The sequence below is a fragment of the Perca fluviatilis genome, chromosome 3 (assembly GCF_010015445.1).
Source record: "Perca fluviatilis chromosome 3, GENO_Pfluv_1.0, whole genome shotgun sequence".
NCBI lineage: Eukaryota > Metazoa > Chordata > Actinopteri > Perciformes > Percidae > Perca > Perca fluviatilis.
In genome coordinates this window covers 18,062,503-18,079,537 of record NC_053114.1, presented here as the reverse complement: position 1 = coordinate 18,079,537, position 17,035 = coordinate 18,062,503, and the positions used below count along the sequence as shown (strand labels likewise).

The 17,035-nt window shown below is 43.5% G+C and overlaps 1 long non-coding RNA gene across 1 annotated transcript in view; it reads right to left on the bottom strand.

Annotated features, from left to right (window-relative positions):
- Nucleotides 1-17,035, bottom strand: part of LOC120555993 — a 176,374-nt gene that overhangs the window by 101,664 nt on the left and 57,675 nt on the right. The window contains exon 2 of the long non-coding RNA XR_005638782.1: nucleotides 13,737-13,911. This is a non-coding gene — a long non-coding RNA (uncharacterized LOC120555993). The remainder of the gene's footprint in view (nucleotides 1-13,736; nucleotides 13,912-17,035) is intronic.

The window sequence follows — 17,035 nt, the reverse complement described above, 5'->3', positions numbered from 1 at the left end:
AGACCCTCCCCCCTGGAGTGGTTAACCTCATGGCTACTTAAAGTGATGGTTCGGAGTAATTCGTTTCCACCATGTCCTGAGCCAAAACCCAGAAGCTTTTTCCCTCGGTCTAACATTGTTGGTAAGTTAGGAAGAATAGCGTAGCGGAAGGTAATGGACTGACAGCGTTGTATCTCTTAAATGACCCCATAATGCGCAATGATACCAAAGTTCTACACTAGTATATATAGGTTATGCACTCATAAAACGATGGATTGGAAATGTTTGTAAGTACACCAGAAGTTTATGTAAATAACATTTGCCTGCTGGCTTCTGCTCTCTGCTGTTGTTGTTGCTGCTGTAAGACAAGTGCTTAGGGACATCTACAAATTACAACACCGAAAAGAGATGCAACAAAAATATTTTTTTATTTAACTTATTTTTTAAAGTAAGTGCTGTAATATAACTAGCAGGAGACAAGTAGGCCTAATAATTGAGGTAAGTTTGGAGACATTACCTTATTTAATCATTAAATTAATACATATTTTTGTTGTATCTCTTTTCGGTGTAGTAATTTATAGACGGCCCTAAGCACTCGTCTAACTGCAGGTAGCAGCAGCAGCAGCAACAGCAACAGAGAGCAGAAGAGAGCAGGCAAGTGTTCATAAACTTCTGGTGTACTTACAAACTTTCCAATCCATTGTTTTATGAGAGCATAACCTATATATACTAGTGTAGACCTTTGGTATCATTTCGGGCATTATAAGTGGGGTCATTTAAGAGATACAAACGTGGGTCCATTAGCCCCGCGCTAAGCTACTCAGCGGCTAACGCTACTCTACGCTAACTCGCCCAGTGTTAGACCCAGGTGAAAAAAGCTTCTGGGGGGGTGTTTGGCTCGAGGTCATGGTGCAAAGGACCCTAGGGTAAATTACTCCGAACCATCACTTTAATATGCACGTGAATGACGTCATCGGACCATGCCGGTGATGTCTGCGTTCTTTATTCTTTCTCCTTTCTCCTCACTCAGTATTAGCCTTCTTAAAACGTGTCCCCCTGGACAGTGTAGTTGAATAGCCCTGCTGTAAGCTTTGTACAGTCACACTTACCTGGGCTTAGTGAACAGCTCTTTTGCACATTCAGTGTAAAGAGCCAGAGGCAAGAAGGGGAAGGGAAAGGGGGAGAAAAAGATTTACATTTGGGCCACCAAAAATGTACAGAATAAGGGCCCGTGCTTAAAAATATTAGCATCTATCTCTGTTATTGTATGCAATTTAGGCAATACAAAATGTAACTTTTTCTAAAAAAGGAAACGTCTCTTTTGTATATTTACTATTGCTGTTTACTATAAAGCAAAAGTATTTTTCATCCGATTACTCGATTAATCAATGAAATAATCGGTAGAATACTCGATTCCCTTAAGAATCTCCAGCTGATCCAGAACGCTGCAGCGCGTGTTCTGACAAGAACAAAGAAAAGAGATCATATTTCTCCTGTATTAGCCTCTCTGCATTGGCTTCCTGTAAAATCCAGGATTGAATTTAAAATCCTCCTCCTGACCTACAAAGCTCTAAATGGTCAAGCACCTTCATATCTAGAAGAGCTCCTAGTTCCTTATTGTCCCACTAGAGCACTTCGCTCCCAGAATGCAGAGTTACTTGCGGTTCCTAGAGTCTCTAAAAGTAGAATGGGAGCCAGAGCTTTCAGCTACCAGGCTCCTCTGCTGTGGAACCAGCTCCCAGTCTGGGTTCGGGGGGCAGACACCGTCACCACATTTAAGAACAAACTGAAAACCATCCTCTTTGATAAAGCTTATAGTTAGGGAGGAGGAGTTGCAGTGTCCGCCTAACCGGCCCACCTGCTTCTCCTCATAGTCGTCAGATTAATAATATAACAAAAGTAGATGGAGGCAGGCCAGTACAGTCCGATCTGGCAGGGGAGAGTTCCAAGCCCGAACAGGCTCCTCTCCTTAAATTGCCGGTCTCTCTTAGTTATGCTCTTAGTTATGCTGTTATAGTTTTAGATTACCGGGGGACTTCCTTCCTTCCTTCCTTCCTTCCTTCCTTCCTTCCTTCCTTCCTTCCTTCCTTCCTTCCTTCCTTCCTTCCTTCCTTCCTTCCTTCCTTCCTTTGACTGCTCTCTCCTCTCACTTTCCATTTGTGTGCATCCCGTCCCACGGGATGCTTGTTACTAACGGGCTCTGAGGAGTCTACTCCCCGGAGTCCTTGTGTTCTGATTTTTTTCACCCAGCATATTACCTTGGAGTCCGTTGGCACCAAGACCTTGGTTGCAGCTGCCGCCGTGGTCCTGCTGCACTCCTTACCAACCTCTGCAGTGTCATGCTGTGTCCTGCTGAACCCTTTTGGGTCCTGCTACGTCCATCCATGCTCTGCTGTGCCGCGCTACATCCTGTAACGCCCTGCAGCGCCATGATATGACATGATCTACTACGACTATCATTTGAAGTCACTATTCCATTATCTTTAAAGTGACTACTATTGTCACTGTTGATCAAATCCCCAACCGGCACCGTCAGACACCGCCTACCAAGAGCCTGGGTCTGTCCGAGGTGTCTTCCTAATAGGGAGTATTTCCTCGCCACTGTCGCACTGCTTGCTCATGGGGGAATTATTAGAATTGTTCTGGCTCTGTAAATTATAGAGTGTGGTCTAGACCTACTCTATCTGTAAAGTCTCTCGAGATAACTCTTGTTATGATTTGATACTATAAATAAAACTGAATTGAATTGATTACTAAAATAATCGGCAGATGCAGCCCTACAGTCAGTTAAACAAGACTAGGCTTGTTTTTGACTACACTGGTGCCCAACATACTGACAAAGTAGGTGGAGCGTTTACACATGATGTATGACTTCCTTCATATCAGAACAGCAGAGATGACAATATCAGTCTTTTTGTCTACATTAATTACCCTGACCGTCTGTCATATGATTTTATGCTGTGTGTGGGGCATCTATTTCAGTGTATCTCTTTGTATTTGTGTGTATGTGCATGTCTATAGTGTGTGTGCACACGCATGCACGCACGCACACATGCACACACACACACACACACATACACACCTGGGAATGGAGGGAGTACGAAAGGCAAAGGAGATTGGAGCAGAAGGCAACCTGTGAGCTACTAAGATATAAACAGGTGAATTATTTTCGGTTTCCTCTCAGATTGTTTCCTCATCTCTCAGCCTGGCTCTGTCCTTAGAATGACGAGCTGGAACTGCAGTCCCCTACCTAAGCAGCCCTGGTAGACTATCTGGCACAGACACTGGATAGCTTGGTTACTGTCGCTCCTCTGTGCACTGCTGGACGCCGTACACTACTGGCCAAGCTGTTAAAATGCCAAGCCTTATTTTCTGCACTGAATCGCATTAATTCTGGGGCTGTCTTAACTGATACAAGCAGCAGCAGCAGCCCTTAAACGTACACACAATCTTCAAGAAGAACACCCCTTTGTGTGCACACATACTACTTTTCTTACATACGCACAATTGCTCACACATACAAATGATTTGCCCAAACACAACCTCAAGACAAAACATGAACAGTATCCTGGAGGACCAAACACTCTGACCTTTGCAAAGATTCATCTTTTTTTTCCCCTCAAAGCGCTATTTTCTTCTCTATTTTTCATTCAATTTGGCAGGGTGAAAAAAAAAAATTTTACATTGAAAGTGAAATCCAGGAGTTGCTTTCCATTTGGTTAGTAGATTGAATCAGAGAGTTACTATATGGACAATGACATTGTCAGGCAAACACCTGCTGCAAGTTCTGCCACTGCATTCACCAAACAATATCTTTTCTTTCTCTGAACAATTGACGGCGTGTTGAAAAGAGGAGACATGCGGCACAATATGATGACATAAATCTAGTCGTTCTGTGTGTGTTAGGTGACGGTGTTGGTTTTGAAGTCATGTTGAATAAATGTTTGGTTATACAGCTGCTTACACTTTCACACTGTTCACATTATGTGTGTGAACATGGCTGTGCTTGTGTCTTAGCATATGTTTGCTTGCATAGTTAAGTTGTTTAATCTTTTATGTTTTTTGTTTTTTATTAGAACTCCACCACAGGGATTACATCTGCTAAGAGAAAAATAGATGTTGGTTTCCAGGTAAAATCAGAAACTACCAAATACAAGATTTGTGTTGGGAATGAGGCTTTATTCTGTCCTGTCTACAGGAAGCCACAGTGAAAAGACCAAGTGAACAAACAGCCTGAGACAACAGCCAGCCTTACAGACAGAGTGGCAGTGACACCTCTCTCAGCTAGTCTCCGAGCTGTCTGTCCCAACTAGGCTGTCACCGCCCCCCTCTCCATATCATTGACTTGCCACTGACTTAAACGCACTTTTGCCAAGCCCCTCTGAAATGATGCATTGTGCTGGAGGAGTTATCATAGAGGACAATATTCTCCTGAAACACAGTCTTAAAGTAGACTTGAGAGAAAGGAGCTGGCTGCTTCACTTTCTCTCTGTGGTTGCTAGGTGAAGTTCTCCACACAGAATCACTGGGGCCTTTATGGGTGGCTGGCACCATCTCAGCCCCCCTGCCTCTGACTGCTCCCTCACTGTGTGTATGAGAGAAAGGGTGGGCAGCAGAGGGAAAATCATGTCTCTCACTCAGGGTGGCGTGCTAGGACTTCCAATGTTCCTGCCACCCCTCGCACCCCCTTCGCTCCACTGGCGTTCCCACAAGTGTATCTGATGGCTGGTTCCTGCGGCCCCGCTCTCTGGCTCTGACCTCAATCCGTCTCGTTAAACCATAATTGGAAATGAGGTAGACATTTACCTCTCTGGATATATATCTGTGAACTCGCCCTCCTCTGGGAAATCTTTACCTGTGTGCACCCTTTCTCAATCAAAGGCTGGGATTTCTCACCTACAGCTGAAATCATTTTAGGCGGATCTGAGCCGAGGGTAAGGTTTGCACTGTCACAGAGAGATATTTCAGAGAGCTTGCCCCAAGGCGCTACTTTACAGCTGAAGAGACAGAGGGGCAAAATGACACTAGCTACCACACTATTCTTTTAGATGACAAATTGAGGTGAAAAGCCACACCCTGCACTGCAGCCGTTTGACATCATAAAGCACTGGTAAAAAGTGTAATCAATGCTTACTGGTTCTTACTTTTCATTTTTCTGTCAGCAGACATACTGCTGTTTAATATTCTGCTCTACTGCATATTACATGAGGAAATCTCCCATTGCAAGAACAAAGGGGGATTCTCATTACCCTGAAGGCAACACTAATACCAAAAAAGTAGATACTGCAATCTCAGACTTCTGCATTTTAATGTGCATTAGGTCATTTGTTCAGAAGGGGGTCTGTGTACCACAAGTGTGCACTATTGTGTCATGAATGCAAAAAGCTCAAAATGTCCTTATGTCTTCTAAATAATGGAGACAAAGCCACACGCTGGGAAAAATAGGCAGCTACTGTTCATGCAGCACACAAAACGAACAAACACAGACTTTCTGCCGCTGTCTTTCCAATCCCTTTCACACTAATCCAGTATACACCTGCAGACAGACCGCCTCCTCCAGAAGATCAATGGCAGAGTCCTTGGAACTAAAATCTCAAGGTAAGCTTTCCCTATCTTTCCTATATCTGCCTCTTGGATGGGTGTATATGTACACGATATGCAGTTATTGTTCAGTCCTGCATATGTGCGTGTGTGAGTGTGTGTATGGACTAATAACAGGGAATTAGCCTCTGCACCTTTCTTACTCTGACACTCAGTTCTCTCATTTGCCTTTTTGTATGCCGCACTCTGGAAGGACACAAGTCTTTGTATAAATACTGTATATATACATAATTATTAATTACCATATATATTTAAACTGGTCATATCATGACTCTTGAAAGCAAATAGACAGAGGGCCTGAAATTGATTTAGCATGTAAAAGAACTAGAAATATAGCTCACGAAAATGAAGAAATATCTAAAAATAGTCAAGCTGTTTCTGAATATGAGAATTTCTTAGAGCTAACTCACTATTCTAACATTAAACAAAACACAAAAACAAAGATTTAACTGGCTGCTTCTTTTGTTCTGTGCTGAAAAGGCTATTAAACATCCACCTTTAGTGTGTGTGTGTGTGTGTGTGTGTGTGTGTGTGTGTGTGTGTGTGTGTGTGTGTGTGTGTGTCTGTGTGTGTGTGTGTGTGTGTGAGATTGGGGGGGGGGGAGAGAAATTACAGTTATTTTTTGATGGGCACAAACACAAAACAATGACTCTTTTATCTTGACTGTGAACATCAAATAGCACTGCTTTCTATCAGGGTGAAGCACCCTGAGATGAATCTCATGCTTGAATAATAATAAGCAAATTCTTCTAAATATACAGACCTGTTTATCCCCATGGCTGAGGAAAATACATATTTATATGCACATTTCAGTACACTCATTCACAGTGTAGGATGAATTTATATCTAATCCATATTTTGTCTCTATTATTGTTTAGGCCATAAAGAATGCTATTCAGCCCAGAAAATAAGCCACAGTGTGAGCATTATCAAACAGGTGAAGTCAAATAAAGCTATGATTGGTGTGTGAAATGAAATTTATGTTTGCTCCCTCAGCACCTTTACTGTCTCAGAGAGCAAAGCATATCCCAGGCTATGTTTTGCCAGAGGGGAATAGTTTGTATGGGTATATGCGATGGTGGTTGCATATAAATGGACTTTTATCATATCTTAGTTCTCTTACGGTCCTTTGTCATCTCAGCAAGCAAGCTGCAATCCACAAACACTGGGTCACTGCTATACAACAGCTAATAACAATAAATCTATGTTCACTTATTAAACTGATCAAAGTTTAATTGAGAAATTCCCTTTTAAATGATTGCTAATGAATAATCGTAAACCATGGGCATTAATGCCCACAACAATCTCCTACCTCCTTCCAGAAACAAGAGTCTCTTAGCCCTCCTGAAGCCAGTGGCTGACCTATTTAAGCCTCATAATGATGATAAAGCTGCCAAACTAATGACCATTTCCCTATTGCATTAGAAAGTACTTCCTCTCATTGTGGTGCAATGGCGTCGGATAAATGCATAAGCCAGCAGCAGTTGTCGGACACAGTCAGAGTCATCCACCCACACAACCCTGTCAGGGTGTAGTAAGAGGGCCACTAGGAATGACTCACTCAAGATCATTTTGAATGTAATGAACGCAGATTAGCCACTCTCTCATCTTACTATATATCCTGCTCTGCAGACTTCTTGTCTTGGGCCAAAAAACACAAAGTTTCCGATACAGAGACGATAAAGAGATTGAGAGGATTAGAGGATGATAGCTGGAGGAAAGGAGATGTCTCTTGTGTTGTTTCTTGTCTCCTTTTCCTTATTCTACATAGCATGCTGCTAACTCCAAAGGAAAAAAACAACTCACCCAGCACTCATTACAAAAATAAATGTAAACTTTTTTTGGTTTATGCACATGATGATACACAAGCATTACTCCACATAACACACTGGCAAGTTAAGAAGGCGGATACTGACATGCCCTGTGTGGTGTGATGCATTACTGTGAAAATAAACAATAGATTTAGTTTCAGCGTTGGTGCTGTCTGTGATTTGAGTATTGTTTCTGATCCGCCCATGAGACACTGTCACTGTCAATCAGTTACTAGTCTCTCAGTTTCCTTGCCATATTGACAGCTGATCTGAAGCCCTCTCATCCAGAGTCCTTCAACAGAGCTGAGCATCACAGACGTGGACAGTCACACAACATCCAACTAAAGCGACGCAGATGACAGACAAGAGGAGCCGGAAACAGATTAGTCAATTATGATCTGTTTAGCTGCTACTCAGGGGAATACAGGCAGGCTCACATGAGTAGATGACACATGCTGGAATACTAAGGAAGGACTGACAGAAACTGCCACTTGCACCCCTTCATCGGCTGACTCTTTGTAGAGACTGGAGAGGGAAGGACTGAGAAGCAAAGAAAAACAACGTAGGGACTGACGAGTGTGAAGGACTTTTTTCATCAGCAAGCAGTGTAAAGGATTACAATTTTAAATTCAGCAATTGCATTATATACTGTTTATTCGGGATAGGACTTCAGTGGTGACTTCGAGGTTGTGCGAAGGCACCTTTTGCCAGAGCTGGACGGAGTGAGGGAAGTAATGTAATGAGTAATATAACTAATTACTTTTACTATTGTGATCATCTTCGGTGAATAATGATTAATTCAGTACTTTTTTATGTAACTTGCCCATGCCAAACTTTTCACCCTCATACTCACCCAAGACTGACTGAACCAACATGCACCCACACAAAAAAAAATGGGAAAGGGCATTGAATGAGCATCATTAACTAAGTTTCGTTCTTTTCTTTGAAACAGGAGGTCTAGCAGAGGACAGTCTGCCCCCACCTTCCCTGATCAGCTTCTCCCTTTATACTAACCATTACTTATTCCCTTCATTCCCAAATGTTCGTGCAGTCTCAGCCCAGACCACTGGGACAGTATTGCAAGCTCATCTCCCTGACGGGAGCCATCTGCCAGCTTCTCCCCTCCTGTCATTAGCCCATCTCTGAGATGTTCCCAACACATATCATTGGCTGCAATCTGTCTGTCTGCCTTTACCGCCAACCAAACATCTGAACAGCCGAACTCTCTGATGGGTGGAGGGCTGGAAACTTCTCCTGCCCGTCTGCCTACTTTATTACACCTCCCTTTCCTTCTCCTTATTCCACCTCTTCATCATTCCCCATCACCAGTCAAAAAACTTTTTTCTTTGCTCAGTTTTATCTTCCAAGTTGTCATCTCTGATCCTGTTGTTATTTCTATCTCTCTTTGGCCTTGCCGCTTCTGTTTCCTCGTTCCTGCTCCACCCCCCCCAGCATCCCCCGCCTTCCCATTTTCGTTCCCGCTGGCAGGGTGCAGCCATATATATTTGCCTGTTCCTGCAAGGGAGTGAGCGATGTGCGTGTCGCCCATGGTGGCAGAGTGAGCAGCAGAGCCTGACGTGAACATACGCTGTGAGAGCTCCCATTTATAACTCCTTCTCCTAATGAACAGCACGCTGAATGCAACACGGATGCAATTACCTTCAGGAACTCATTTTCATAAGGATGAACAAAAGTACTTGCTCTCACCACAAAGTGGAAAAGTCAGAATGGATGCTAATGGGCCCCTGGCAAAAAAATGATTGAACTTTGATGCTAAAGAGGTTAGCACTTGGACTGTGGAACATTTTCTAATCTCCAGCTCCAAGCCTGGCAACCTAAAGCTGAGGGAGTCAAAGCCAGTTTTGCCATCTGCATCTCTAACCTCGCGGTGTGTGGCATCATTGCCATTAGGGGTGTGTGTGTGTGTGTGTGGGGGGGTACAGCAAAGTATTGCAATATTTTCCGTGGCAATACTGTATCGATACATGGGCGCCAAGAATCAATCTTTTATTATATAAATTGCACATAAGAATTTAATGATGATTAACAAACAGAGAAATGTATGTTTTTTAGATAAAACAGATGTTGACAAAGTTGTCGTTTGTGGACATAATTTGAAGTTGGAAAACAGGTAATAAATTGCAAAATATTGAATAATTAAATATATAAAATAATATAATTAAAATAGCTAAAACATCGTATCGAGTTTCGTGATCATATCGTATCGTGGGGCCTCTGGTGATTCCAGCCCCTAAATTGCCATGGTACCACCATCTTCCTTGATCACATGTGATTTGATGAAGCACTTGTGGTTTTTGTTGAGAGTTTGGAAATTGGTTGAATCACTTTTGCTCACTCTTCTAGTTTCTCAAGCTCTCCTATGTTTCCTGTTCCATGTTGGTGCTGGATCAGACAGAAAGAAACCTCACCTGCCGGAAAATCCACTGACTTTAGAACAGCACTAATAGGTTAAAATCTGTAAAAATGCAGAATGCATTGCAAGGCAGCTAAGTGCATGTATGTGCATACATGTGGCCAGACAATGAGACAGAGCATAATTAATCCTCAAGCTTCAGAGCTCAGGTTGTCAGCTGTCCTTCCTTCCCCACTTGCTGCACGCTGTCCTTCCACCAACCCCCCCAAATGTAAACAGTAAGGAGGCGTCAGCAGGTTAATTAGCAGGAAGAATATGGTTGGGGGCTTGGAGACAGTGGAGACAAACAGGAGGAACTCACTCTCCTTGGCCCCTTCCTCGCTGGCAGATGCTGCCCCTGCCGATGCCACGACCCCACTCAGCTCACTTTTGGAGAGCAAAAACAGACATTTGGAGGGACAGGGAGGCAGCTGGAGCACAAGCAGCTTTGGCCATATAGTAAATGGATGACTAGAGAGATTTTATCAGCCCCCGAAAAGGAATTTATCTTGCTGTCGTTTATGCCCATAAAGCTCCTCAGTGGTGGAGTGTTGGGTCTACGGAGCCATGGCCATATGGATGACTTGCTTGGTGAGGAACTGCAGTAAGAGACAGAGAGGCTCCCCAGAGGACCTCTCATTCTGCCTGTGAGGCTGAAGGATCTCAAGGTCATCTGGTGGAGAACAATCCAACATGACTGAAGACAACAGAATATTCAGTGATAGAGAATCAGTGACACGAGATGAGTGTATTTTCCACGATGCTGGTTATGAGCTACTGTGAGCTATTATGTAAACAACAAGCTTAAGACAAAAAGATACAGTAAGATCTAATGCTGTCCTTAAGCTGTTCAGTGTAGCTCGACCACAACTGTGTTCTATTGTCCTTTCAGGGAGGAACTGGGAGGTGGGCGGCAGGCTGGTGGAGGTACATGTAGAAGATGGAGTGGCTTCATTACCTCAAGTGAAGGCCAATTTGGCTTCATGTCGAGAGAGAGAAAGAGAAAAGACAGACAGAAAAAAAAGAGAGAAGAGTATACTGCATCAGTATAGCTCACAATATGTTATCGGACTTCATTTTGGATAAGAGGCCAAATCAAACAACAAGAAACAGTCGCTGTCTTGATTGTAAAATGAAGGTGCAAAGAAAGTTAATCAGTAAGAATAAGACCTTGGAAAAGAGGAGGTTGTTTGCATACTGAAATTTGCCAACTCTCAAAAAATGTTTTACATGCCTGAAAATATTTTTGTGGGATCTTTTTGTGCAACAACAATTATTCTGCCATGACAGATCAACTTCTAATCTTGACATGGATCCTATCTCACTGTCTTGAGCTTCCATTCCGGCAAACATGAATTTACACTGTTACAGGCATTACCCTCCACAACTGTAAAGGTTCCGGTTATATATGCACACACGCAGGCACGCACGCACACACACACACACACACACACACACACAAAGTGGAAAAGTAAAGCTATACCTCTATGGATAAAGCTTTGTCGATGGAGTAATGGGCTTTCCTGATGGCAAGGGACCATAATATCCTCTAAAGAGGTTAGAGCTGCAGACTGGAGAATGAAGAATATAGTGCAGTGTGGGGGATGTGAAATACCAAGACAGACTGTGAAACACCCAGAGACTAGCTTCAGTTTAGCATTTATGATAAATTGATGTCTTTGTCTTCATTTTCTTCTTCTCTGCTTTCTCTGTCCTTGCTCACTTGGCATACTCAGTGCAGAGTAATGATCTGTCTATCATTGCTCGGCCACTGGCCACAACTCATTCAACTGGAGAAACAGTGGGACATAGGAGTGAGGGAGGGAGGGAGGGGAGAATTTAATGGGAAGAATCAATGCTACTATGTCTGATGACTTCATCCACTCTGCCTGTTTGCTTTGATTAAACAGTTCATAATGCCTGCAGTGAATACAGTAAATGATGAAGAAAGCGCTGTGGTCAGTTGAAGGGTACACTTGGGCACAGTGTAGACTTTAAGGATACAAGCACAGACAGCCAGGAGAAAGCGACATATGAAGGCATTCTCATCTCAGCCGGTCTCACGCTCTGCTAAACATTATCAGTGTAGAATTACACTTCAAACTGAATCAACACACAGCACACTTTTTAGGTCCTCTTTCCACCTGCCTGCTTTGTGCCTGCAGTATTTGTCATCATCGAAGAACAGAATGAAACTAATCTGCGGTAGATGGCTTACACAATCCAAATGCAAACTCTCTGACTGGACGAAACAACATATTTTTGGGCTGAAAATGAAGCAGAGTCATGATCTGGGCTAGATACCGCCTCTTTCTTTGTAGCTAATTCCACAATGAATCAAAACAGAAGGAGTCAACCCAGAGAATATGAAATCCAAATCTTTTTTGGAGGGCTTTTTTTTCCATCACTCTGTGTGTGAAGTAGGATGTCCCTAACAAGGCATGGCATTTAGAAAGAATAATAGTAACCTAGTGTGTTCTCCTCGTGAATCTCGGGGCTGATGCGGTACAATTCCATTAGCCATCCTCCTCCAGCTGAGAGCTCTCTGTCTGTCATTCATCACCAGCTGCAGCACAACACAGTAACAACAGCGATGAAAATTTACTTTCCCTGCCACCCTGCTCCTTTTGTCTGTCTCACTCTCTCTCTCAACCTCTCTTTCCCCTCCCAAACTTTCCCCCATCATAATAAACCTCTACTTCCTGCAGTTTCTATTCCGTGTGTGAATAATAAATGGGAAATACTGTCTTCCCATGACATCTGGCCACAAGCTGCTCCCTCTTGATACTACAATTACGAGAGGAAGGGCTGAATAGCAATAGCAGCAGCACCATCTCCAGTTTATTCCACTTAAACTGTAGCATTTTTTATTTATTTTTTTTAATAAAAGTTTCAAATTTCAAATGGCTATTCTACGAGAGAGCAACTCATTTTGATTTCTGTAATGGTCATACATTGTAAAGCATGTAAAGCACCTTTTCAGTTCTGCATCATGTGGAGCTGTCCTGTTTCTCCATGCAACAACATGTAACAGTGGAACTCAGTGATGGAGCATCAACACAAACAAACAAAAATTGCTTGCTCATTTTGTATTACTGTCCTCTCTCATATTCACAATTCCAGATTCTTCTCCTCTCTTTCTTGCTCCCCGTTTCTCACCTCATTTCTCTATCCAGGAATCTATCTCTTTTCTCTTCTCTCCTCTTACCTCTCTGCGGTCTCCGTTTGCAGTTTGAGTGACAGATTTGGTTCGGGGTTCAGACGGTGAGAGGCTGGTTCTATTTCACGGGTTTCAGTCTATTCCAGTTGGGTCATGACTCTGACAGTTGCAGTGTGATCTGAGCGTCCACTCCACCCCAGTAATGCTGTTTTAGACTATCATACAGTAAAGAGTGTGCCTGGACACCTGAAGGCCATACAGTATATTCCAGTGTTGCCTTAGGCTGTAGAGATGTCACGGCATATGCAAAGAGACATTCTGCAGACACACAGTGTACAGCCTTATAGTTATTGGTCACTGTGAGGTAAAAGAGCATCGGCAACTGTCTTTTCCATTTTACACAAGGGTTCACCGTTACGTGTACACAAACACAAACACAGACACACACACACACACACACACACACACACACACACACACACACACACACACACACACACACACGTCTGCATATACTTATTCAGCTCACACCAAGTTGAAATCGGGCTTTTCTTCCCTTCAGACATTTCCTTTGTTTGAGGTTTTTATTGTGTTTTTTATTATCACCGAAATTCATTAGTTTTTTCCCACTGTGTGCTTGTAAACGTGTGTGTGTGTGTTTCACAACAAGAGTAGACTTCACTGACTCCCTTGTGGGCCACTGGATGGCCATAAACACAAGGTCGGACACGTTAATTAACAGTTTGAATGAGTGTGAGGGGGAGCATCGTACCAGAGTGGCCATGCGTCCATGTGTGCACGATGGGGAGGAGAGCCACTGTCTCTGAAGGGCAAGAGGCAGAGCGGTCCCTGGCAACTCAGGAGTGGAACTGGTCCAAACTGTCCTTTGGCCCATTGTTATGCGGGATAATCCAAAATCGAGAAACCAGTAGCAGCACCAGGTGGTCCTGTCAACACACAGAAGAAGAAGATGGACTGAAAACAGGAATAGAGCATGCTCGGCCAGCCCTGGAGGAATGAGGATGCCTGAGAAACATCAGTTGACAACACAACATAAGAAGGATGTGTGGTTAACTGAAAATGAGATGGCACATGCTTTTTGCATTAGTGAGAAGCACATGGTCATATTTATGTGTGTAGGGTTTGTAAGGGCATGTGACAACATGCGATAAGTAGGGCAACATTTGTTGGTTGCATGGTTGGGGCGAGGTGGTGGGGGGGGGGGGTACATGTGCGTGTCTATGCAGGGTGGCATTCCTGTAAATAAAGACTGCTGTGTAAAATTGCTCCAACAAGCACTGACTGAATCTGGCTCTAAGTGGGTGTGAAGGACAGAGCGATCTCCAGCGAGAGCCGAGACCGTACCACATTTCTGCAACCTCAGGGAATGTCCGCTGCTACATCTAGTAAACACAACAACAACAAAAACAGCACATGACCTACATGCATAACAACCCCAAATCCACCAATTCAAGCCGCTGATGTGAGCTGACAGTGGCTGAATGGGCAGCAGGAAAACGAAAAGGGAAAACAAGAAAATGGATCTTTGATGACACTACACCCATGTTAGGTCACGTCACTCGCTCTTCCTCCACATGTCCGACAGTAAAACAGAGAAAATGTGAGTTTTGACCTTCAGGATGTCTTGCACTTGAAACACAGCACGTTCTTAAGTGTGCTTGCTGTTTACCTCTGTGTATGTGTGTGTGTGTGTGTGTGTTCCTGCTCAAACCAGCCTTGGAGTGTCTCTGATGGCTTTGAGACACATATGTTTGTTCTCGGCGAGGCCCAGTATAAATGACCCAGCCAAGCGGAGCTCTCGTCGCTCAGAGGCTGTGCTCATTTACCATTACTCAGACCTGATCGGCTGGAGCTCCTCCTCGCTCCCTACGAGAGAGGCAGGAGGAGAAATGAGCAGAGATAAACAACCAAACAGCCAAATTCAAAGTGGAGCGGGAGAGAGGGAGACGCACAGGAGGGAGAAAGAAAGAAAGAAAACAGAACGATAAAGATACAAGAAGGATGAGAGAGATGAAAGAGCGGTGAAATGCAAATCATTTACCTGGAGAACAGTGGTGTTTTTCTTCTGTTTGTCTCCTGAGAAAATAACTAATTGATCTGTTCACTGTGCGATTACCTCTCATCACGGGCTGATTGACTGTCTGTCACATGCACTCACTCCCTCGGAATGCTCAAACGCACAGGGCATCCGTCTCTATCAAGCACACACAGTTCACAGTATATGCGTGTGCGCTCTAATGCATGGGCCCTGACAGGCACCTATCACACCTCATCTTCAGCTCCTCCTGCAGATGCAGGGAGAGGAGACAGACAGAGGGGTTTGACAAATGACGACAGCATTGTTTAGATGGGAGATGTCGAGATTGTGACCGAGTGAGCGTCCGGGGTGTGCTGACACGTAATGTGGGGTAAGGGATGTCACTGGTGGGGAGGGGGATGGGGTGGAACTGCAGACAAACCCTGGTACATGGCAGATCCATTTTTCGAAAACTGGATTACCAGTCAAGAAAATGAAAAACTGACAGAGAGTGAAGGCCTGCCATCGAGCTTCTGGAGATGACGCTGCTGCTTCATGAAGGTCCTCAGTTCAGATTTATATTATCTGACCTTGTACCAACAGTAGCTGCAACTAGTTTTCCAACTATAAAAGAAACGATTTAGGAGGAATTGTTTTGGTTCTTGAGCGCAGCATTAGGCAGTCTGCACAGCTCAGGTTCAAAATAGGTTGACCTCGAAGCCGGTCTGAGGTGAGACTCGCTGTTTCAGGGTCAACTGAGCTGAGGTTGTATGCTGAAGAAGTGGCCAGCCTAGGCTGAGAGGAGAGCCGAACAAATGAGAGAAAAAAAAAAAAAAAATTCATCCTCCAACCGCTGACTGTGACCCACAGAGCAGACACAAGCAGCATATTTCATAGCCCTGGGTCTGTGTGAACATGCAGAGAAATTGAAGTCACACTTTGAAGATTTATTTGTGCTTTTCCCCACCAGAATCAAAATGTGAATTATTCAGCCCTCTTTATACTACAAATAATGTATTTTTATATATATAAATGCATATATAGATATATGATCAAAGTTTGTGCTTATTAAGGATACAGTACAGAAGACAGCTGAGTTGACTGTAAAATAAAGACTGCAGTGTATTTGAAACAATCCAAGCCAGTCAGTATAATGTAATTTTGGTTTAGTTAGGTTTGATTTGTGTTGACATTGAGAATCTCAGCATTTCAGTTCTGACGTATTGCATGCTTCATGCTCCAGTGCTCATGGAGACAAAATGAGATCAGGCGATGTGCTGTCAGAGGCTCCGCCTGTCAGGATGACTGTAGGGTCAGAGGTCATGTTGGGATATGGATAGTGGAATGAGAGCAGCTCCAGGCAGCAGTGTACAGTGCTGCAGCATGGCTCAGATCTGTGTTTGTGGGCGGAAGGAGGACAGGGCATACTGATTGCCTTTTGTTTTTATTTGCATTGCTCCCAACTGCCCACAAGACGGTTATCATCCTGGCTTATTCAGTCTGAAAGGGGCCCCAGTGGATAGAGTGGATGTAAAAAAACCATCCAACCGTATATGAACGGAGGCCTACCCCTTAAGGAGAGGCAAAAGATGTAAGCTGAAACTGACCTGATCTGAGTGGTCGATTCTTACTCTTCATGATCTTCATTTGCATCTCAGAAGTTCCAACCACTGATGTATTGCTTTACTGTGCTACAGTGTAAAATCAGCCAGTGTGAGTGCTGTGTTACTGGTCATTTTGTGAAATACTAGGCATCATATTTTTTGTTGCTTCCTTTTGAAAAATAAACTCTTGTAACTATTAATTCCTTTAAAAATAATGACAATAATTATTGTGTCCTGATTTACATGGAAACGTATAAGCCTGTGTGTGCATTACTTTCCCCAGGAAACACCAAAACAAAAGCAGAGAAAAGGGTTTTAGTTTAAGAGACTGAACATACAGCACACACATCTGGCATCTGTTTTCTTTTGGAACTTTGCCAAAACTTTTCCAAGAATTCTGAAGAGACTGGAACTTTGGAGGGATGTACT